The sequence below is a fragment of the Anomaloglossus baeobatrachus genome, chromosome 7, assembly GCF_048569485.1.
Source record: "Anomaloglossus baeobatrachus isolate aAnoBae1 chromosome 7, aAnoBae1.hap1, whole genome shotgun sequence".
NCBI lineage: Eukaryota > Metazoa > Chordata > Amphibia > Anura > Aromobatidae > Anomaloglossus > Anomaloglossus baeobatrachus.
In genome coordinates, this window is record NC_134359.1 from 298,429,603 (window position 1) to 298,454,918 (window position 25,316).

A 25,316-nucleotide genomic window follows, 5' to 3' on the forward strand; every position below is an offset into this window, starting at 1 on the left:
CATCAGCCTCCGCTGTGCAGCTCAGCTCTCCAGTCAGGGCAGTGCAGCCCCGGCCTGGTGCTCAGCCTCCATCAGCCTCCGCTGTGCAGCTCAGCTCTCCAGTCAGTGCAGTGCAGCCCCGGCCTGGTGCTCAGCCTCCATCAGCCTCCGCTGTGCAGCTCAGCTCTACAGTCAGTGCAGTGCAGCCCCGGCCTGGTGCTCAGCCTCCGCTGTGCAGCTCAGCTCTCCAGTCAGTGCAGTGCAGCCCCGGCCTGGTGCTCAGCCTCCATCAGCCTCCGCTGTGCAGCTCAGCTCTACAGTCAGTGCAGTGCAGCCCCGGCCTGGTGCTCAGCCTCCATCAGCCTCCGCTGTGCAGCTCAGCTCTACAGTCAGTGCAGTGCAGCCCCGGCCTGGTGCTCAGCCTCCATCAGCCTCCGCTGTGCAGCTCAGCTCTCCAGTCAGGGCAGTGCAGCCCCGGCCTGGTGCTCAGCCTCCATCGGCCTCAGCTGTGCAGCTCAGCTCTCCAGTCAGGGCAGTGCAGCCCCGGCCTGGTGGTCAGCCTCCATCAGCCTCAGCTGTGCAGCTCAGCTCTCCAGTCAGTGCAGTGCAGCCCCGGCCTGGTGCTCAGCCTCCATCAGCCTCAGCTGTGCAGCTCACCTCTCCAGTCAGTGCAGTGCAGCCTCCGCTGTGCAGCTCAGCCTCCATCGGCCTCCGCTGTGCAGCTCAGCTCTCCAGTCAGTGCAGTGCAGCCTCCGCTGTGCAGCTCAGCCTCCATCGGCCTCCGCTGTGCAGCTCAGCTCTCCAGTCAGGGCAGTGCAGCCCCGGCCTGGTGCTTAGCCTCCATCGGCCTCCGCTGTGCAGCTCAGCTCTCCAGTCAGTGCAGTGCAGCCCCGGCCTGGTGCTCAGCCTCCATCAGCCTCTGCTGTGCAGCTCAGCTCTCCAGTCAGTGCAGTGCAGCCTCCGCTGTGCAGCTCAGCTCTCCAGTCAGTGCAGTGCAGCCTCCGCTGTGCAGCTCAGCTCTCCAGTCAGTGCAGTGCAGCCCCGGCCTGGTGCTCAGCCTCCATCGGCCTCCGCTGTGCAGCTCAGCTCTCCAGTTTGCAGACAGAGAAGGACATCTTTGGACAAACAAACCCTCCAGGAAAATCTCCAGCAGCAGCATGTGGTGTCCAGCATGGCGAACTTCAGTCGCAGTCGGGTGGTGGCAGTAAATATGCTGCAGAGTCCGGATCCAGCGAGGCCGCCATAACAACATCCGTGGTGGAGGTAAAAGATGTGATTGCATTTAAAGTCCCTGAGCCTGTGGTCAAGCCTGAAGCTGTGGATACGGTGTGTGTACCCGAGCCGCAGCTAGCGGATGAGATGCCCGGACTAGTCAGAAAATTGGCTGAGTTGCAGCGGATGAAAGGCATGCTGCAGGCGGAGATAGACTGTCTCTATAATCTAAAGGCCGCTAATCCTGACCTGACCTCTGTGTGTGACCAGAGACTGAACAAAAAGGGTTTGGAGCTGGCGAGTGTGGTGCAGGACATGGACACTGTGCTGGAGAGTATGGGGCCCCTGGTGCAGGACATGGACACTGTGCTGGAGAGTATGGGGCCCCTGGTGCAGGACATGGACTCTGTGCTGGAGAGTATGGGGCCCCTGGTGCAGGACATGGACTCTGTGCTGGAGAGTATGGGGCCCCTGGTGCAGGACATGGACTCTGTGCTGGAGAGTATGGGGCCCCTGGTGCAGGACATGGACTCTGTGCTGGAGAGTATGGGGCCCCTGGTGCAGGACATGGACTCTGTGCTGGAGAGTATGGGGCCCCTGGTGCAGGACATGGACTCTGTGCTGGAGAGTATGGGGGCCCTGGTGCAGGACATGGACTCTGTGCTGGAGAGTATGGGGCCCCTGGTGCAGGACATGGACTCTGTGCTGGAGACTATGGGGCCCCTGGTGCAGGACATGGACACTGTGCTGGAGAGTATGGGGCCCCTGGTGCAGGACATGGACTCTGTGCTGGAGAGTATGGGGCCCCTGGTGCAGGACATGGACTCTGTGCTGGAGAGTATGGGGCCTCTGGTGCAGGACATGGACTATGTGCTGGAGAGTATGGGGCCTCTGGTGCAGGACATGGACTCTGTGCTGGAGAGTATGGGGCCCCTGGTGCAGGACATGGACTCTGTGCTGGAGAGTATGGGGCCCCTGGTGCAGGACATGGACTCTGTGCTGGAGAGTATGGGGCCCCTGGTGCAGGACATGGACTCTGTGCTGGAGAGTATGGGGCCCCTGGTGCAGGACATGGACTCTGTGCTGGAGAGTATGGGGCCCCTGGTGCAGGACATGGACTCTGTGCTGGAGAGTATGGGGCCCCTGGTGCAGGACACGGACTCTGTGCTGGAGAGTATGGGGGCCCTGGTGCAGGACATGGACTCTGTGCTGGAGAGTATGGGGCCCCTGGTGCAGGACATGGACACTGTGCTGGAGAGTATGGGGCCCCTGGTGCAGGACATGGACTCTGTGCTGGAGAGTATGGGGCCCCTGGTGCAGGACACGGACTCTGTGCTGGAGAGTATGGGGGCCCTGGTGCAGGACATGGACTCTGTGCTGGAGAGTATGGGGCCCCTGGTGCAGGACATGGACTCTGTGCTGGAGAGTATGGGGCCCCTGGTGCAGGACATGGACTCTGTGCTGGAGAGTATGGGGCCCCTGGTGCAGGACATGGACTCTGTGCTGGAGAGTATGGGGCCCCTGGTGCAGGACATGGACTCTGTGCTGGAGAGGATGGTGCCCCTGGTGCAGGACATGGACTCTGTACTGGAGAGTATGGGGCCCCTGGTGCAGGACATGGATTCTGTGCTGGAGAGTATGGGGGCCCTGGTGCAGGACATGGACTCTGTGCTGGAGAGTATGGGGCCCCTGGTGCAGGACATGGACTCTGTGCTGGAGAGTATGGGGCCCCTGGTGCAGGACATGGACTCTGTGCTGGAGAGTATGGGGCCCCTGGTGCAGGACACGGACTCTGTGCTGGAGAGGATGGGGCCCCTGGTGCAGGACATGGACTCTGTGCTGGAGAGGATGGGGCCCCTGGTGCAGGACATGGACTCTGTGCTGGAGAGTATGGGGCCCCTGGTGCAGGACATGGACTCTGTGCTGGAGAGTATGGGGCCTCTGGTGCAGGACATGGACTCTGTGCTGGAGAGTGTGGTGCAGGACATGGACTCTGTGCTGGAGAGTATGGGGCCTCTGGTGCAGGACATGGACTCTGTGCTGGAGAGTATGGGGCCTCTGGTGCAGGACATGGACTCTGTGCTGGAGAGTATGGGGCCCCTGGTGCAGGACATGGACTCTGTGCTGGAGAGTATGGGGCCCCTGGTGCAGGACATGGACTCTGTGCTGGAGAGTATGGGGGCCCTGGTGCAGGACATGGACTCTGTGCTGGAGAGTATGGGGCCCCTGGTGCAGGACATGGACTCTGTGCTGGAGAGTGTGGTGCAGGACATGGACTCTGTGCTGGAGAGTGTGGTGCAGGACATGGACACTGTGCTGGAGAGTATGGTGCAGGACATGGACTCTGTGCTGGAGAGTGTGGTGCAGGACATGGACTCTGTGCTGGAGAGTATGGGGCCCCTGGTGCAGGACATGGACTCTGTGCTGGAGAGTGTGGTGCAGGACATGGACTCTGTGCTGGAGAGTATGGGGCCTCTGGTGCAGGACATGGACTCTGTGCTGGAGAGTATGGGGCCCCTGGTGCAGGACATGGACTCTGTGCTGGAGAGTGTGGTGCAGGACATGGACTCTGTGCTGGAGAGTATGGGGCCTCTGGTGCAGGACATGGACTCTGTGCTGGAGAGTGTGGTGCAGGACATGGACTCTGTGCTGGAGAGTATGGGGGCTCTGGTGCAGGACATGGACTCTGTGCTGGAGAGTATGGGGCCTCTGGTGCAGGACATGGACTCTGTGCTGGAGAGTATGGGGCCTCTGGTGCAGGACATGGACTCTGTGCTGGAGAGTATGGGGCCCCTGGTGCAGGACATGGACTCTGTGCTGGAGAGTATGGGGCCCCTGGTGCAGGACATGGACTCTGTGCTGGAGAGTATGGGGGCCCTGGTGCAGGACATGGACTCTGTGCTGGAGAGTATGGGGCCCCTGGTGCAGGACATGGACTCTGTGCTGGAGAGTGTGGTGCAGGACATGGACTCTGTGCTGGAGAGTATGGTGCAGGACATGGACTCTGTGCTGGAGAGTGTGGTGCAGGACATGGACTCTGTGCTGGAGAGTATGGGGCCCCTGGTGCAGGACATGGACTCTGTGCTGGAGAGTGTGGTGCAGGACATGGACTCTGTGCTGGAGAGTATGGGGCCTCTGGTGCAGGACATGGACTCTGTGCTGGAGAGTGTGGTGCAGGACATGGACTCTGTGCTGGAGAGTATGGGGGCTCTGGTGCAGGACATGGACTCTGTGCTGGAGAGTATGGGGCCTCTGGTGCAGGACATGGACTCTGTGCTGGAGAGTATGGGGCCTCTGGTGCAGGACATGGACTCTGTGCTGGAGAGTATGGGGCCCCTGGTGCAGGACATGGACTCTGTGCTGGAGAGTATGGGGCCCCTGGTGCAGGACATGGACTCTGTGCTGGAGAGTATGGGGGCCCTGGTGCAGGACATGGACTCTGTGCTGGAGAGTATGGTGCAGGACATGGACTCTGTGCTGGAGAGTGTGGTGCAGGACATGGACTCTGTGCTGGAGAGTATGGGGCCCCTGGTGCAGGACATGGACTCTGTGCTGGAGAGTGTGGTGCAGGACATGGACTCTGTGCTGGAGAGTATGGTGCAGGACATGGACTCTGTGCTGGAGAGTGTGGTGCAGGACATGGACTCTGTGCTGGAGAGTATGGGGCCCCTGGTGCAGGACATGGACTCTGTGCTGGAGAGTATGGGGCCCCTGAAGGAGACATGGACTCTGTGCTGGAGAGTATGGGGCCCCTGGTGCAGGACATGGACTCTGTGCTGGAGAGTATGGGGCCCCTGGTGCAGGACATGGACTCTGTGCTGGAGAGTATGGGGCCCCTGGTGCAGGACATGGACACTGTGCTGGAGAGTATGGGGCCCCTGAAGGAGACCTATATGACCCAGGAATGTTTGGCCTCCCATACGCAGGACTGTGCTGTGGAGACCAGGACCCCTGATGTGCAGTCAGAGGCCGCTCAGGACGAGACCCCCCAGCAGCAGACGTGAGCGGTGATACAGGCGGCCAGATTCTGCTTCCAGGATGGGAAACAACTGCAGCTACAGGAGCTTACACCTCAGACAGCAGAGGCACTACAAGTCCCAGAGTGCCCCGCACAGGAGCAGCAGGCATCCGAGTGTGTACAGGGGCTTACACCTCAGACGGTAGAGGCACCACAAGTCCCAGAGTGCCCCGCACAGGAGCAGCAGGCATCCGAGTGTGTACAGGGGCTTACACCTCAGACAGCAGAGGCACCACAAGTCCCAGAGGCCCCGCACAGGAGCAGCAGGCATCCGAGTATGTATAGGGGCTTACACCTCAGACAGCAGAGGCACCACAAGTCCCAGAGGCCCCGCACAGAAGCAGCAGGCATCCGAGTGTGTACAGGGGCTTACACCTCAGACAGTAGAGGCACCACAAGTCCCAGAGTGCCCCGCACAGGAGCAGCAGGCATCCGAGTGTGTACAGGGGCTTACACCTCAGACAGTAGAGGCACCACAAGTCCCAGAGTGCCCCGCACAGGAGCAGCAGGCATCCAAGTGTGTACAGGGGCTTACACCTCAGACAGTAGAGGCACCACAAGTCCCAGAGTGCCCCGCACAGGAGCAGCAGGCATCCGAGTGTGTACAGGGGCTTAGACCTCAGATAGCAGAGGCACCACAAGTCCCAGAGTGCCCCGCACAGGAGCAGCAGGCATCCAAGTGTGTACAGGGGCTTACACCTCAGACAGTAGAGGCACCACAAGTCCCAGAGGCCCCGCACAGGAGCAGCAGGCAGCCGAGTATGTACAGGGGCTTAGACCTCAGATAGCAGAGGCACCACAAGTCCCAGAGTGCCCCGCACAGGAGCAGCAGGCATCCAAGTGTGTACAGGGGCTTACACCTCAGACAGTAGAGGCACCACAAGTCCCAGAGTGCCCCACACAGGAGCAGCAGGCATCCGAGTGTGTACAGGGGCTTACACCTCAGACAGTAGAGGCACCACAAGTCCCAGAGGCCCCGCACAGGAGCAGCAGGCATCCGAGTGTGTACAGGGGCTTACACCTCAGACAGCAGAGGCACCACAAGTCCCAGAGTGCCCCGCACAGGAGCAGCAGGCATCCGAGTATGTACAGGGGCTTACACCTCAGACAGCAGAGGCACCACAAGTCCCAGAGTGCCCCGCACAGGAGCAGCAGGCATCCGAGTGTGTACAGGGGCTTACACCTCAGATAGTAGAGGCACCACAAGTCCCAGAGGCCCCGCACAGAAGCAGCAGGCATCCGAGTGTGTACAGGGGCTTACACCTCAGACAGCAGAGGCACCACAAGTCCCAGAGTGCCCCGCACACAGGAGCAGCAGGCATCCGAGTATGTACAGGGGCTTACACCTCAGACAGTAGAGGCACCACAAGTCCCAGAGTGCCCCACACAGGAGCAGCAGGCAGCCGAGTATGTACAGGTGCTTACACCTCAGACAGTAGAGGCACTACAAGTCCCAGAGTGCCCCGCACAGGAGCAGCAGGCATCCAAGTGTGTACAGGGGCTTACACCTCAGACAGCAGAGGCACTACAAGTCCCAGAGTGCCCCGCACACAGGAGCAGCAGGCATCCGAGTGTGTACAGGGGCTTACACCTCAGACGGTAGAGGCACTACAAGTCCCAGAGTGCCCCGCACAGGAGCAGCAGGCAGCCGAGTATGTACAGGGGCTTACACCTCAGACAGAAGAAGCACTACAAGTCCCAGAGTGCCCCACACAGGAGCAGCAGGCAGCCGAGTGTGTACAGGGGCTTACACCTCAGACAGCAGAGGCACTACAAGTCCCAGAGTGCCCCGCACAGGAGCAGCAGGCATCCGAGTGTGTACAGGGGCTTACACCTCAGACAGTAGAGGCACTACAAGTCCCAGAGTGCCCCGCACAGGAGCAGCAGGCATCCGAGTGTGTACAGGGGCTTACACCTCAGACAGTAGAGGCACCACAAGTCCCAGAGTGCCCCGCACAGGAGCAGCAGGCATCCGAGTGTGTACAGGGGCTTACACCTCAGACAGCAGAGGCACCACAAGTCCCAGAGGCCCCGCACAGGAGCAGCAGGCATCCGAGTGTGTACAGGGGCTTACACCTCAGACAGCAGAGGCACTACAAGTCCCAGAGTGCCCCGCACAGGAGCAGCAGGCATCCGAGTGTGTACAGGGGCTTAGACCTCAGATAGCAGAGGCACCACAAGTCCCAGAGTGCCCCGCACAGGAGCAGCAGGCATCCGAGTGTGTACAGGGGCTTACACCTCAGACAGTAGAGGCACTAAAAGTCCCAGAGTGCCCCGCACAGGAGCAGCAGGCATCCGAGTGTGTACAGGGGCTTACACCTCAGACAGTAGAGGCACCACAAGTCCCAGAGTGCCCCGCACAGGAGCAGCAGGCATCCGAGTGTGTACAGGGGCTTACACCTCAGACTGTGGAGGCACTACAAGTCCCAGAGTGCCCCGCACAGGAGCAGGACCTTCCATGTGTGACTGTCTGTGCTGCTGAGGCCGGTGCACAGGCTGGGGATGGTGTCGTTGTGCCTGTGGGGTCGGGGGCTGGAGGGGATTCGCAGTCTGTGATGGACATTGCACATTGTGATGATGATGATGATGCTGCTCATGATGATGTGCATGATATGTGTGATTATCCCCCTTTACCGTCTAACCCACAGGGTGTGCCAGCCCCCCCTGCTACAGACCCTCATCCTGTTAGTCAGCCCAGGGTGACCCGGCAGGTGCCCCCCAGGAACGCCTGGAGCCGCGGCGCACCATCCTTCACCTCCGGCGCCCAGTATACCGGCCAGACATTCAAACGCATTAATGTGTGTTTTAAGTACATAGGTCCCAAGGAGCTTCTGCCGCAGCGCAGGTCCGTGGTGAGGGCGTGCTGTGCCGCCAGATGGGGTTTGTGCCGCAGCGCAGGTCCGTGGTGAGGGAGCTGCTGTGCCGCCAGATGGGGAATGAAGTTGTGTTGGTCCCTATTTCCAGGCCTGATACTGTCACTGTGAATGTCACCTTCTGGAATGAGCCGTTCCCCCACAGGACATCGAGGTGTGGCTCCGGAGACATTGTCACCTCGTCTCTGATCTCACCAAGGTCAGGGATGAGGACGGTATCTGGACTATGGGGTGGAAGGTCCTGGTGAAGCTGAGGCAATATAATAATATCACTGCCCACCTGCCCAACTGCTTCTTCATTGGGAGGGAGAAGGGGAGATGTTACTACCCCGGGCAGCCCCGAAAGTGCTTCAGATGTGGTAAAACTGGTCATCTGGCCAATGCCTGTACCGTGGTGAAGTGCGGCCTGTGTGGGGACATCGGTCATGTCGCTGCAGATTGTCGGGACGTCCGGTGCAACCTCTGTGGTAAGATGGGCCATCCTCACAGGGACTGTCCAGACGCCTGGCACAACATCTGCAGAGAGTTACCGGATGAGGAGGTGGCGGCAGGGGCTCAGGAGGTGGCGGCAGGGGCTCAGGAGGTGGCGGCAGGGGCTCAGGAGGTGGCGGCAGGGGCTCAGGAGGTGGCGGCAGGGGCTCAGGAGGTGGCGGCAGGGGCTCAGGAGGTGGCGGCAGGGGCTCAGGAGGTGGCGGCAGAGGCTCAGGAGGTGGCGGCAGGGGCTCAGGAGGTGGCGGCAGAGGCTCAGGAGGTGGCGGCAGAGGCTCAGGAGGTGGCGGCAGAGGCTCAGGAGGTGGCGGCAGAGGCTCAGGAGGTGGCGGCAGAGGCTCAGGAGGTGGCGGCAGAGGCTCAGGAGGTGGCGGCAGGGGCTCAGGAGGAGGTTTTCACATCAGGAGAGGTACTGCCCAACTCAGATGTCCCCCGGGAGTCCGCTCAGGTGATACCAGAGCAGGATGGTGCGGAGGGGAACATGGAGGTTGTCCCTCAGGTCCAGGCTGCATGTGACAGGGCTAGTAAGAAGGTCCAGAGCTCTGTCGGTGCGATGGTCGTGTCCAACAAGTATGGGGCTTTGTCCCATGATGATGATTTTGAGAGGGAATTGGGGAAACTTGAATGTGACAGGGACGTAGAGGACCATCCCCCGCCAAAGCAGAGGCCCCTATCTGTAGACCCTTAGGCAGAGTCTGCCATGGACACCGGCGGTGGACAGAATGTCCCTGACTCGGGATAATGACTGTCACTCTGCTCCTTCTATACATTGTATGGTGATTGCTGAGTTTCATTACACTCTATTTCCCGCACAGGTGTGGACTCGTTAATTTATTTCAGTATTTAATCTGATCATTTAGTGCCGGTGTCTCTGTAACCTCAGTGATTTGTATTAATGGGAGTATTTGTTTATTATATGTGTATTTGTTTGTTTTTTCTAATAATAATTGCCCCCTATGTACAAGAATATATCTACTATAATACTGCCCCTATGTACAAGAATATAACTGCTATAATACTGCCCATATGTACAAGAATATAACTGCTATAATACTGCCCCTATGTACAAGAATATAACTGCTATAATACTGCCCCTATGTACAAGAATATAACTACTATAATACTGCCCCTATGTACAAGAATATAACTACTATAATACTGCTCCTATGTACAAGAATATAACTACTATAATACTGCCCCTATGTACAAGAATATAACTGCTATAATACTGCCCCTATGTACAAGAATATAACTGCTATAATACTGCCCCTATGTACAAGAATATAACTACTATAATACTGCCCCCTATATACAAGAATATAACTACTATAATACTGCCCCCTATGTACAAGACTATAACTACTATAATACTGCCCCTATGTACAAGAATATAACTACTATAATACTACCCCTATATACAAGAATATAACTGCTATAATACTGCCCCTATGTACAAGAATATAACTGCTATAATACTGCCCCTATGTACAAGAATATAACTGCTATAATACTGCCCCTATGTACAAGAATATAACTACTATAATACTGCCCCCTATGTACAAGACTATAACTACTATAATACTGCCCCTATGTACAAGAATATAACTACTATAATACTGCCCCTATATACAAGAATATAACTACTATAATACTGCCCCTATGTACAAGAATATAACTGCTATAATACTGCCCCTATGTACAAGAATATAACTACTATAATACTGCCCCTATGTACAAGAATATAACTACTATAATACTGCCCCTATGTACAAGAATATAACTACTATAATACTGCCCCTATGTACAAGAATATAACTACTATAATACTGCCCCCTATGTACAAGAATATATCTACTAAAATACTGCCCCTATGTACAAGAATATAACTACTATAATACTGCTCCTATGTACAAGAATATAACTACTATAATACTGCCCTTATGTACAAGAATATAACTACTATAATACTGCCCCCTATGTACAACAATATAACTACTATAATACTGCCCCCTATGTACAATAATATAACCACTATAATACTGCCCCCTATGTACAAGGATATAACTACTATAATACTGCCCCTATGTACAAGGATATAACTACTATAATACTGCCCCTATGTACAGGAATATAACTACTATAATACTGTCCCTATATACAAGGATATAACTACTATAATACTGCCCCTATGTACAAGGATATAACTACTATAATACTGCCCCTATGTACAGGAATATAACTACTATAATACTGTCCCTATATACAAGAATATAACTACTATAATACTGCCCCTATGTACAAGAATATAACTACTATAATACTGCCCCTATGTACAGGAATATAACTACTATAATACTGCCCCTATGTACAGGAATATAACTACTATAATACTGCCCCTATGTACAGGAATATAACTACTATAATACTGCCCCTATGTACAGGAATATAACTACTATAATACTTTGCTGACATTAGTGGGTGTCTCAGGTTATACAAGTCTATGGCGTGTGACACATCGGATGTCATCAGTCTGATATACGCAGAGTCAGAGAGTGGAGGAGATGGCGACATTAATGTTCTCCGTCTTCTCCGCAGCTGGGATCTGATGCTGTGATATGAGAGACTCTCTGTAGATGACGCTCGGTCGCACTCACAGCAGAGTCACTATAATCTAACATCGGATGCCGAACGCTCGTCTGACCTCGGCCATACAGTGCAGATACCTGTATACTGTGTATTCTGTGTATACTATATTCCTGTATACTGTGTATTCTGTGTATACTATATTCATGTATACTGTGTATTCTGTGTATACTATATTCCTGTATACTGTGTATTCTATGTATACTGTATTCATGTATACTGTGTATTCTGTGTATACTATATTCCTGTATTCTGTGTATACTATATTCCTGTATACTGTGTATTCTATGTATACTGTATTCATGTATACTGTGTATTCTGTGTATACTATATTCCTGTATACTGTGGATTCTGCGTATACTATATTCCTGTATACTGTGTATATTATATTCTGTATACTGTGTATCCTATATTCCTGTATACTGTGTATACTGTATTCCTGTATACTGTGTATTCTGTGTATAGTATATTCCTGTATACTGTGTATCCTATATTCCTTTATTCTGTGTATTCTGTGTATACTATATTCCTGTATTCTGTGTATACTATATTCCTGTATTCTGTGTATACTATATGTGAAGATGTAATTTACCCTCTCACTGTATATGCTGTACAGATTCCTATTTCAAGCTGGGTTCATTGTCTTATTTGAACTACTTCTGTGTACATTTCTATTGTTGTAGGTAATCACCCCCCTAAAATGCAAGGTTATATCCTCTTGAGGCACGTCCATCCCTGGGAGTAGGGGGAGGTGGGCCTAGAGTCCAACTAGTGTAAACTCTGCTTACCTGGGAGATTCAGGCAGAGTGAGCTGAAACTTGAAGGGAGCAGGAGCTCCAGCCTGTGTGGCTGTGGACACGGACGGAGCTAGGCCTGTGTGGCGGCCCGTGGGATTGTGTGGAACTCTTTGGACTACTGTAAGGACGATTGCTTTGTAATCCGGTCAGAGGATTGTCGGGAAGGGCCCCCGAATCTGTTTTACGTGGACTTATCGTGTGCTGTTCTTGCATTCCTGTTAATAAACCTGTTGGATCGTCCCTCGGCCTCGTCCATCCTTTGCTCTGTTGTACACCCCCATCACAAACTGGTTGGCAGCGGCGGGATCAGAGCAGAAGAAATGGAGGACAACAGCCAATCGACGTCTGAAACCAGAACCTCAGGATACAGGAACTGGACTGTGGCGAGTCTACAAACAAAGGCCCGTGAATTAGGTGTCGGCTACAAAGGACTCTCTAAGGAGCAACTAATTGAGGCATTGGAACACGCTTGCCTGCAAGATGGCACCGAGGAACAATTTCCACAGCAAGGGGAGCAAAGACGGGAGCCGGAGGTGAATACCCAAAAAAGTCAATGGGTTGTGTGGTACAAGGAAAAGATGGCACTGCTTGGAGATGAGGCCACCATAGAAGATAAGAGGGAGGCCATGCGTGGAGCTGAAGAGAAGGAGCGCAGGATGGAGGAGATGGCATTGCTGGATAAGCAGCTCGCTGTGGAAGCCGCGAGAGGTTCCAGACAGACTGTAACCCCAGCACCCATCATGAGGGAACTTCCCAGAGTGTCCCGCAAAGACTTCAAGCAGTTTAATGAGGCTGCTGGTGACATTGAGGGCTTCTTCCAGGACTTTGAGCATCAGTGTCGATTAATGGAAGTCCCAGAAAGGGAGCGCGTCCGGCATCTGGTTGGGCTCTTAGAGGGTGGAGCTGCTGCAGCCTATAGAGCTATGGACCATCGGTGGAACTGTGAGTATGCGGATATTAAACAGACTATTCTAGAACATTATGCTGTAACGCCAGACACTTACAGGACTCAGTTCCGTACTCTAGCATGTGATGAGGAAGTGTCCTTCAAGATGTATGCCCACAAACTCAAACATCTGTGGCATCGTTGGTTGGAGGCAGAGGAGGCCTTAACCTTGGAGACCGTCCTCCAGGTCCTCCTAAAAGAGCAGTTTTACTTCAAGTGCCCCGCTGAGATCCGGGAATGGGTGCGTGAGAGAAAACCAGCGACAGTGGAGGAAGCTGCTGCTCTAGCTGATGAGGTGCTCACCATCAAGCCTCAGTGGAGGGTTCTGTTGGAGGATGGAGAGACGCCTAACAGCTCCACAACACCGGATGCCCCCAGTTATTCTGTCCCCATTGTTCCCCGTTCCTCTAAGCCACCACATGTTGATACCCGTGTTAATGTGCCTCCAGTTGCTTCTACTGCACTTTCTGGAATACGCCGGGGAGAGGAAGTAACAGAGCGCAGGTGTTATGTTTGTAGGCATCCCGGGCATTTGCAGGCCTCATGCCCAGCCAGGCCATGGAGGAATCATCCTCAAACCCCTACAGCACCTTCAGGTGGGAGCCGGCCTCCAAGTTCCCCTACCCCTTACCCAAGAGGACGCCTTGGATGGAGGGAGACCCAGCTCAGATGCTATCAATGTGGACAGCCAGGGCATCGGCAAGTCTCCTGCCCAGCTGTTCAAATGAGGACTGATCCTGCACCCAATCGGATTGTTAATTATTTACAGCCCAGCGCCATGGAGGAAGATGTGGCACCGCTATGTGAGGACTGGCCTAGTGACTCAGCCCATGTTGCACCACCAGGAGTTTACTGGGTGCGAACTGCAGTTATGACGACTTCTGCTCATCGAGGTAAGCACTTGCAGGAGGTTGTGCTGGATGGACAGAGACTTGTTGGATTTTGTGACTCGGGTGCTTTCCTCACACTGGCTGATCCCCGAGTGGTTCGGCCTGAGGCAATCCATAGAGGACCTGGGATTGTTATTGAACTGGCTGGTGGACAATGGAGGACTATTCCCACAGCCACTGTGGATCTGAGCTTTGGTTTTGGGGTCAGGCGATGTGTGGTTGGGGTGATGGGTGGTCTGCCTGCAGCTGTTCTCCTGGGCAATGATGTGGGAGAGCTACGATGCCAATTCGTGGCTGCATGAAGCCACATGTAAGTAACGCTCTGCCTGTGTGTACTTAACCAGTGACCTGTAGAGGTCCCTAGTACGTACACAAGTTGGGAGGGGGAGGGATTGTGAAGATGTAATTTACCCTCTCACTGTATATGCTGTACAGATTCCTATTTCAAGCTGGGTTCATTGTCTTATTTGAACTACTTCTGTGTACATTTCTATTGTTGTAGGTAATCACCCCCCTAAAATGCAAGGTTATATCCTCTTGAGGCACTTCCATCCCTGGGAGTAGGGGGAGGTGGGCCTAGAGTCCAACTAGTGTAAACTCTGCTTACCTGGGAGATTCAGGCAGAGTGAGCTGAAACTTGAAGGGAGCAGGAGCTCCAGCCTGGGTGGCTGTGGACACGGACGGAGCTAGGCCTGTGTGGCGGCCCGTGGGATTGTGTGGAACTCTTTGGACTACTGTAAGGACGATTGCTTTGTAATCCGGTCCGAGGATTGTCGGGAAGGGCCCCCGAATCTGTTTTACGTGGACTTATCGTGTGCTGTTCTTGCATTCCTGTTAATAAACCTGTTGGATCGTCCCTCGGCCTCGTCCATCCTTTGCTCTGTTGTACACCCCCATCACACTATATTCCTGTAGACTGTGTATTCTGTGTATACTATATTCCTGTAGACTGTGTATTCTGTGTATACTATATTCTGTGTATACTATATTCCTGTAGACTGTGTATTCTGTGTATACTATATTCCTGTAGACTGTGTATACTGTGTATACTATATTCCTGTAGACTGTGTATTCTGTGTATACTATATTCCTGTAGACTGTGTATACTATATTCCTGTAGACTGTGTATTATGTGTATACTATATTCCTGTATACTGTGTATTCTGTGTACACTATATTCCTGTATACTGTGTATTCTGTGTATACTATGTTCCTGTATACTGTGTATTCTGTGTTTACTATATTCCTGTATACTGTGTATTCTGTGTATACTATATTCCTGTATACTGTGTATTCTGTGTACACTATATTCCTGTAGACTGGGTATACTATATTCCTGTAGACTGTGTATTCTGTGTACACTATATTCCTGTATACTGTGTATACTATGTTCCTGTATACTGTGTATTCTGTGTACACTATGTTCCTGTATACTGTGTATTCTGTGTACATTATGTTCCTGTATACTGTGTATTCTGTGTACACTATGTTCCTGTATACTGTGTATTCTGTGTACACTATGTTCCTGTATACTGTGTATTCTGTGTACACTATGTTCCTGTATACTGTGTATTCTGTGTACACTATGTTCCTGTATACTGTGTATTCTGTGTACACTATGTTCCTGTATACTGTGTATTCTGTGTACACTATGTTCCTGTATACTGTGTATTCTGTGTACACTATGTTCCTGTATACTGTGTATTCTGTGTACACTATGTTCCTGTATACTGTGTATTCTGTGTACACTATGTTCCTGTATACTGTGTATTCTGTGTACACTATGTTCCTGTATACTGTGTATTCTGTGTACACTATGTTCCTGTATACTGTGTATTCTGTGTACACTATGTTCCTGTATACTGTGTATTCTGTGTACACTATGTTCCTGTATACTGTGTATTCTGTGTACACTATGTTCCTGTATACTGTGTATTCTGTGTACACTATGTTCCTGTATACTGTGTATTCTGTGTACACTATGTTCCTGTATACTGTGTATTCTGTGTACACTATGTTCCTGTATACTGTGTATTCTGTGTACACTATGTTCCTGTATACTGTGTATTCTGTGTACACTATGTTCCTGTATACTGTGTATTCTGTGTACACTATGTTCCTGTATACTGTGTATTCTGTGTACACTATGTTCCTGTATACTGTGTATTCTGTGTACACTATGTTCCTGTATACTGTGTATTCTGTGTACACTATGTTCCTGTATACTGTGTATTCTGTGTACACTATGTTCCTGTATACTGTGTATTCTGTGTACACTATGTTCCTGTATACTGTGTATTCTGTGTACACTATGTTCCTGTATACTGTGTATTCTGTGTACACTATGTTCCTGTATACTGTGTATTCTGTGTACACTATGTTCCTGTATACTGTGTATTCTGTGTACACTATGTTCCTGTATACTGTGTATTCTGTGTACACTATGTTCCTGTATACTGTGTATTCTGTGTACACTATGTTCCTGTATACTGTGTATTCTGTGTACACTATGTTCCTGTATACTGTGTATTCTGTGTACACTATGTTCCTGTATACTGTGTATTCTGTGTACACTATGTTCCTGTATACTGTGTATTCTGTGTACACTATGTTCCTGTATACTGTGTATTCTGTGTACACTATGTTCCTGTATACTGTGTATTCTGTGTACACTATGTTCCTGTATACTGTGTATTCTGTGTACACTATGTTCCTGTATACTGTGTATTCTGTGTACACTATGTTCCTGTATACTGTGTATTCTGTGTACACTATGTTCCTGTATACTGTGTATTCTGTGTACACTATGTTCCTGTATACTGTGTATTCTGTGTACACTATGTTCCTGTATACTGTGTATTCTGTGTACACTATGTTCCTGTATACTGTGTATTCTGTGTACACTATGTTCCTGTATACTGTGTATTCTGTGTACACTATGTTCCTGTATACTGTGTATTCTGTGTACACTATGTTCCTGTATACTGTGTATTCTGTGTACACTATGTTCCTGTATACTGTGTATTCTGTGTACACTATGTTCCTGTATACTGTGTATTCTGTGTACACTATGTTCCTGTATACTGTGTATTCTGTGTACACTATGTTCCTGTATACTGTGTATTCTGTGTACACTATGTTCCTGTATACTGTGTAGTCTGTGTACACTATGTTCCTGTATACTGTGTAGTCTGTGTACACTATGTTCCTGTATACTGTGTAGTCTGTGTACACTATGTTCCTGTATACTGTGTAGTCTGTGTACACTATGTTCCTGTATACTGTGTATTCTGTGTACACTATGTTCCTGTATACTGTGTATTCTGTGTACACTATGTTCCTGTATACTGTGTATTCTGTGTACACTATGTTCCTGTATACTGTGTAGTCTGTGTACACTATGTTCCTGTATACTGTGTAGTCTGTGTATACTATGTGCCTGTGTACTGTGTATTCTGTGTACACTATGTTCCTGTGTACTGTGTAGTCTGTGTATACTATGTTCCTGTGTACTGTGTATTCTGTGTACACTATGTTCCTGTATACTGTGTATTCTGTGTACACTATGTTCCTGTATACTGTGTATTCTGTGTACACTATGTTCTTGTATACTGTGTATTCTGTGTACACTATGTTCCTGTATACTGTGTATTCTGTGTACACTATGTTCTTGTATACTGTGTATTCTGTGTACACTATGTTCCTGTATACTGTGTATTCTGTGTACACTATGTTCTTGTATACTGTGTATTCTGTGTACACTATGTTCCTGTATACTGTGTATTCTGTGTACACTATGTTCCTGTATACTGTGTATTCTGTGTACACTATGTTCTTGTATACTGTGTATTCTGTGTACACTATGTTCCTGTATACTGTGTATTCTGTGTACACTATGTTCTTGTATACTGTGTATTCTGTGTACACTATGTTCCTGTATACTGTGTATTCTGTGTACACTATGTTCCTGTATACTGTGTATTCTGTGTACACTATGTTCCTGTATACTGTGTATTCTGTGTACACTATGTTCCTGTATACTGTGTATTCTGTGTACACTATGTTCTTGTATACTGTGTATTCTGTGTACACTATGTTCCTGTATACTGTGTAGTCTGTGTATACTATATTCCTGTATACTCCTATGTGTGTGTGGCACGCTGATGAGCAGATGATATCTCCCATGTGCTATCTTTGCTTCCTGACTCCCCGGTGTGTCCGGTTCCTGATCTGCTCCTCTGCTCTCTGTTATCATTCATCTTGCCCTTATCCTATCTACTCCTGAGGGGGGATACAGGCTGAGCCGTAGATACAGTCACCCACCTTCAGACGTTCCTGCAGGCTGTGCACTCTCCGGGCTCGTGACGTCCGCACTCACAGGTCAGGGTTCTCTCTGGAGGACAGAGTTCACTCCAGTCGTTAACTGGACGGTTCTGGCCTCCGGCCAAGACTCCGCCACATGTAACATCCGGCAAGAACGTGACATGGAGGCTACAGGGAGGATATACAGGAGCAGGATACTGTCAGCACAGGGGAGGATATACAGTGCAAACCAGAAGTTTCCCTCCACGCTCTATACAGACACATCTGCAGGTTTTCCCCTCTGCTCTCTATAAAGACACATCTGCAGGTTTTTCCCTCCACTCTCTATAAAGACACATCTACAGGTTTTTCCCTCTGCTCTCTATACAGACACATCTGCAGGTTTTTCCCTCCACTCTCTATAAAGACACATCTGCAGGTTTTTCTCTACGCTCTCTATAAAGACACATCTGCAGGTTTTTCTCTTCGCTCTCTATATAGACACGTCTGCAGGTTTTTCTCTCCGCTCTCTATAAAGTCACGTCTGCAGGTTTTTCTCTCCGCTCTCTATATAGTCACGTCTGCAGGTTTTTCCCCCCACTCTCTATACAGACACATCTGCAGGTTTTTCCTCTGTTCTCTATACAGACACATCTGCAGGTTTTTCCCTCCACTCTCTATACAGACACATCTGCAGGTTTTTCCCTCCGGTCTCTATACTGACACATCTGCAGGTTTTTCCCTCCACTCTCTATAGAGACACATCTGCAGGTTTTTCCCTCCTCTCTATAAAGACACATCTGCAGGTTTTTCCCTGCGCTCTCTATACAGACACATCTGCAGGTTTTTCCCTGCACTCTCTATATAGACACTGTGGAAACACGGGGCTCAGTGGGTGCTCTCGTCCAATAAAACCCACCGCCTTTAGAAAGACAGTGTGGCTCAGGGCTAATCCCAACTGAACGCCGGCCTCCTTAACCGTGGGCGTAACACTACTCAGACAACACAGGGTGAGGGAACCACAATAATTAGACTTTATTGGATCCCCAAACAATTAACGGCACATAACACATAACCAGCAAAACACACAAATGTAACAGGCAACAGAGTGTCCCCCTTCCGCTGCTCACCAGGGATTTAGAATGTCCATGCCTCACAGGTTCCAGGGCTACTTACTCCAATCCAGCAGCACCCCGCTTTTGGCGAGCACCCACCGAGAATGGAATAACGCCAGATTTAGGAAGCTGGCTGAGGTCTGCAAAGTCTGTAACAGGTGACTGGATTGTCCCAACCTGCGTGTCCTCCTTAGGTAGTCCTGGTATGATGTTACAATCCTGGCAGCCGGAGTCGAAATTCCTAGGCTGTGGATATGGTCTCCAACCGGAACCGGAGTCCCTAGATTGAAGCCATAAGATATCCTGATCCTCTAGTCAGCTCCAAAGAGCATCCATCAACAACCTGGTGGCTTAAAGAAGTCCCTTTTATAGCCACAGCCTTCCACTTAGATACACTGCGTCCTCATCAATTGGTTGGACAAGAGCGCCTCTCCCATTGGATGAATTTCAGGCTGCATGAACAATGTTCATCCAAATGATGTCTACAGAAAGACTGAAGATATCTACATGGAGTCTGCAATGGCTACTAAGGTAATCACATTAGCAATACACAACTACAATACAATGATTACTGGAAAAGTCTGGAGAACAATATGTCTGGCTTTCAGTGGCCAACACAATTACATCGAGTCACCAAGAGTCTTGTAAAAACAAGGAGGGACTTCTCCCCCGTCTATAGACAATCTATCATGCTGTCTGGCTGAATTTTAAGAAACTTTAACCCATGAGAGTCCATGTCGTCACAGACACATCTGCAGGTTCTTCCTCCGCTCTCTATATAGACACATCTGCAGGTTTTCCCCTCCACTTTCTATACACATCTGCAGGTTTTTCCCTCCTCTCTCTATACAGACACATCTGCAGGTTTTTCTCACTATTTGACATGAAATCAGAATAAATCATTCCCGTTTTAGGTCAATTAGGAGCCAAATTATTTCTATTTGCCAAATAATGAGGAGAGAGAGAATGTTTTCAGGCATTTTTATTACTTTCTGCAAAGTCAAATATTTCCATACACTAAGAGTACTGTGCCTTTAAACAATATGGGACCGCCCATATGATGATGTCATGTCTTTGGAAGCTTCTGATAGGTTTATTGGCAACATCTGAGTTAATTACAGACGCACCTGTGGATGTATTGTAATGCACACCTGAAACACACGGTTTCTTTGTGCAGCATCATGTGAAAGTCAAGAGAAATCAGCCAAGATCTCAGGAAGAGAATTGTACACTTTAACAAGTCTGGTTCATCCTTTGGTGAAATTTCCAGATTCCTGAAGATGCCTCATTCATCTGTACAAACAATTATATGCAAGTACAAACAAGATGGGAATGTCCGGCCATCATACCGCTCAGGAAGGAGACGGGTTCTGTGCACCAGAGATGAGCGTGCTTTGGTCAGACATGTGCAGATCAACCCAAGAACAAAAGCAGAAGACCTTGTGAAGATGCTGGCGGAAGCCGGTAACATTGTGTCATTATCCACAGTGACACGAGGACTGTATCAACATGGACAGAAAGACCACTCTGCCAGGAAGAAGCCTTTACTCCAAAAGAAACAGAAAAAGCCAGATTAATGTATAGCAGTTATATTCTTGTACATAGGGGCAGTATTATAGTAGTTATATTCTTGTACATAGTGGCAGTATTATAGTAATTATATTCTTGTACATAGGGGGCAGTATTATAGTAGTTATATTCTTGTACATAGGAGCAGTATTATAGTAGTTATATTCTTGTACATAGGGGTCAGTATTATAGTAGTTATATTCTTGTACATAGGAGCAGTATTATAGTAGTTATATTCTTGTACATAGGGGTCAGTATTATAGTAGTTATATTCTTGTACATAGGGGCAGTATTATAGTAGTTATATTCTTGGATATAGGGGCAGTATTATAGTAGTTATATTCTTGTACATAGCAGTATTATAGTAGTTATATTCTTGTACATAGGGGCAGTATTATAGTAGTTATATTCTTGTACATAAGGGTTAGTATTATAGTAGTTATATTCTTGTACATAGGGGGCAGTATTATAGTAGTTATATTCTTGTACATAGCGGGCAGTATTATAGTAGTTATATTCCTGTACATAGGGGCAGTATTATAGTAGTTATATTCTTGTACATAGGGGGCAGTATTATAGTAGTTATATTCTTGTACATAGGGGCAGTATTATAGTAGTTATATTCGTGTACATAGGGGCAGTATTATAGTAGTTATATTCTTGTATATAGGGGCAGTATTATAGTAGTTATATTCTTGTACATGGGGGCAGTATTATAGTAGTTATATTCTTGTACATAGCGGGCAGTATTATAGTAGTTATATTCTTGTACATAGGGGCAGTATTATAGTAGTTATATTCTTGTACATAGCGGGCAGTATTATAGTAGTTATATTCCTGTACATAGGGGCAGTATTATAGTAGTTATATTCTTGTACATAGCGGGCAGTATTATAGTAGTTATATTCCTGTACATAGGGGCAGTATTATAGTAGTTATATTCTTGGATATAGGGGCAGTATTATAGTAGTTATATTCTTGTACATAGGAGCAGTATTATAGTAGTTATATTCTTGTACATAGCGGGCAGTATTATAGTAGTTATATTCCTGTATATAGGGGCAGTATTATAGTAGTTATATTCCTGTATATAGGGGCAGTATTATAGTAGTTATATTCTTGTACATAGGGGGCAGTATTATAGTAGTTATATTCTTGTACATAGGGGCAGTATTATAGCAGTTATATTCTTGTACATAAGGGTTAGTATTATAGTAGTTATATTCTTGTACATAGGGGCAGTATTATAGTAGTTATATTCTTGTATATAGGGGCAGTATTATAGTAGTTATATTCCTTTACATAGGGGCAGTATTATAGTAGTTATATTCTTGTACATAGCGGGCAGTATTATAGCAGTTATATTCCTGTACATAGGGGCAGTATTATAGTAGTTATATTCCTGTACATAGGGGCAGAATTATAGTAGTTATATTCTTGTACATAGGGGCAGTATTATAGTAGTTATATTCTTGTACATAGGGGCAGTATTATAGTAGTTATATTCTTGTACATAGGGGACAGTATTATAGTAGGTATATTCTTGTATATAGGAGCAGTATTATAGTAGTTATATTCCTGTACATAGCGGGCAGTATTATAGTAGTTATATTCTTGTACATAGGGGGCAGTATTATAGTAGTTATATTCTTGTACATAGGGGCAGTATTATAGTAGTTATATTCTTGTACATAGCGGGCAGTATTATAGTAGTTATATTCTTGTACATAGGGGCAGTATTATAGTAGTTATATTCTTGTATATAGGGGCAGTATTATAGTAGTTATATTCCTGTACATAGGAGCAGTATTATAGCAGTTATATTCTTGTACATAGGGGCAGTATTATAGTAGTTATATTCTTGTACATAGGGGCAGTATTATAGTAGTTATGTTCTTGTACATAGGGGCAGTATTATAGTAGTTATATTCTTGTACATAGGGGGCAGTATTATAGTAGTTATATTCTTGTACATAGGGGCAGTATTATAGTAGTTATATTCTTGTACATAGCGGGCAGTATTATAGTAGTTATATTCTTGTACATAGGGGGCAGCACATAAAGAAGGTTTTTTTTTTTTAATATTTTATTATACGTAAATTAGGAATGTCCCTGTTGTCTATTGCCGTCTTTAGCAGTCACTGGACGTCATCACTAGTGCACGCCAAGAGGGGCCTAAAGACGGTACCGGAGCGATGGTCTATGACACACTGTATCATGGTGTCCAATAAAGAGAGTTCACATCGCAGAGCCCGCCAGAGAAAGCCAACCAGAATAGAAATATTTGGGTGACGCTGCCGTTAATAGTTTCTGTCTTTCCAGTCACAGCGTATGCACACTGATCGCCTGCTGTCCATTAGGGGTTTTCATCGCCGCCCTGCTGGTCCTGCACGGTATGGTATACACACAATGGATGTGTGACACCCCACGGAGCCCAGGATAGGAGCTTAAATCCGTACCTTGTATACCCGTAGCCGGGCCAGTGGTTTGTAGAAGCCGTGGCCTGGCCCTGTTCCGTGGCCCCGTGGTGCACAGTAAAAGGGGGTGGTTAGCAAGCATTGTTCTTGGAGAGGACGTCACCGGTGTCAGTGGTGACTGGGGTCCCGGCTTCCTCCTCTGCAGACCCTTCCTCCGACCTTTCCCCCTCCTGCAGCGTACCTCGCCGGGGAAGATGTTTGGGTGCACCCGGAATGATCGCTCACCACAGGCGGAGCGGCCCCTGGGAAAAAGAACGGGGAACTGGGAATCGCCAGATCCCAAAGCGATGACAAACAGAGTCACTGGGTTGCGGGTTTCAGGTTTATTTACTCACAAGTCTTGGTGTCGCACCCAGGATGCTGGTCTTTACTGTGCTGACTCCGGTCGTTCCCAGGCAGGGCAGAGGTCAAAGTCTGGTAGGGCAGCCTGTGGGCTTTCTCCTCCTGTGCTCTCATGTGGTGGTCCCCTCCTGGTCTCTGGAGCTCTGGGGACCTGCTACTCTACCACCCGAAGCTGGTCCAAGGGGCAACTAAATCCTCCCCTCTGTTACCCTTTTCTCCTCCATGCCACACGACTACCGGTCCCAGGCTCTCAACTCCTTCCCGGCTAGCCACCTCTCCCATTCCAAGTCTCTGCCGGCTAAGGGACCTGGAGCCTCCTAACTGACATCTCTCTCAGCTTAGGGGTCCTCAGCCATCCACTCGCCTGGTCCCATGTAAAGAACTGGTGTATGAACTGGTCTGGAACTGGTAGTTCCTCTGCTCTGCTTCCCTGAGAGCAATAGATAGAGCTCCCTCAGGGATCTGGGCACTGGGGTCCACTCTGTCTGGTCTCCCAAGCGTTCTGAAGTAAACTGAAACTAAACTGTCTGTTTTGTAAGTCACTCCTGCACATGTGTGGCTGTGTGAAGCAGAAAACGAAACTTACCAGGCTTTAACCTCATCCTACCCAGGATGGACGGATATTATAAAATACATAGAAATATATAAAATACAATACCCTGTAGCAACCAGTCTCAGGGGTGCTACAGATGGAGTACATGAAAGTTCACTGCAAGACTGGAAATACACTGAAGATGAAGCTGTGCAGAGTCCACGTCCCTCGCATCTCGTTCGACTTAGTGACCAACTATAATTACTCCTGAGCTCACCTTCAATGGATCTGTTACGGATGAGAGCCCTCTCACGATATTTGCTGTGAGAGCCGCAGGCACTGACCTGCGGTTAACTCATGCTGTCACCGCTCGTCCCTGCCCATGGTGGCCCACACACTACTGTGTGACCTGCTGCCGTGACCTCGGCTGACCTCATGAGGTCATCTCAGTTCACTGCAGTAAGTCTCACACAGAACAGTGTGTGAGCCTGCACTGGCTGCTCTTCCTGCCAATGAGGAACCATCTGTTCTTGATTGGCTGGGACAGCGAGTATGGAACATCGTGGGACCCCCTTTTGGATTACCTTGGATTAGAGTTTTTGCAGGGAAATAAATTGGTGAATGAGGGTGTCTTTTGTCTTTATTTCTTTAATCACGTTCCCTTTTTATGTCTTTCAGATTTTGTTTTAAGGAACGCCATGGGACATTGCTTGGATTACAGCAGACTTTTCTTAAAATAAATTTAAAAAAAATGGTGAACAAGGGCTGTAGTCGGGGGGTGTTTGTTCAAATATTTTTTTTATACATATCTCTACTGGATTAGTAATGGGGGTGTATGATAGACACTCACCTATTACTAATACGAGTGTTTGATGCCAGCTGGCAATTCACAGCTGACATCAACCCCATATATTACCCCGTTTGTCACCGCACCAGGGCAACAGGAAGAGCCCACTACAGCACCAGATTTGGCACATGTAATAGATGCGCCACCTCTGCGGTGGCTGCGGGCTGCTATTTTTAGTCTGGGAAGGGCCAAATAACCATGGCCCTTCACACCCTAAAAATATCAGCCACGAATTGTCAGCTGTCCCTTGGCTGGTTTTGATAACTGGGGGGGACCTAATCCGTT

General features: G+C 48.9%; 1 protein-coding gene across 1 annotated transcript in view; it reads right to left on the reverse strand.

The window, feature by feature from the left end:
• Positions 1-18,332, reverse strand: part of LOC142246493 (arylamine N-acetyltransferase, pineal gland isozyme NAT-3-like) — a 47,853-nt gene extending 29,521 nt beyond the window's left edge. The window contains exon 1 of the mRNA XM_075319556.1: positions 18,171-18,332. The gene's annotated coding sequence lies outside the window, so the exon portion shown is untranslated. The remainder of the gene's footprint in view (positions 1-18,170) is intronic.
• Between the last annotated feature and the right edge of the window lie 6,984 nt (positions 18,333-25,316).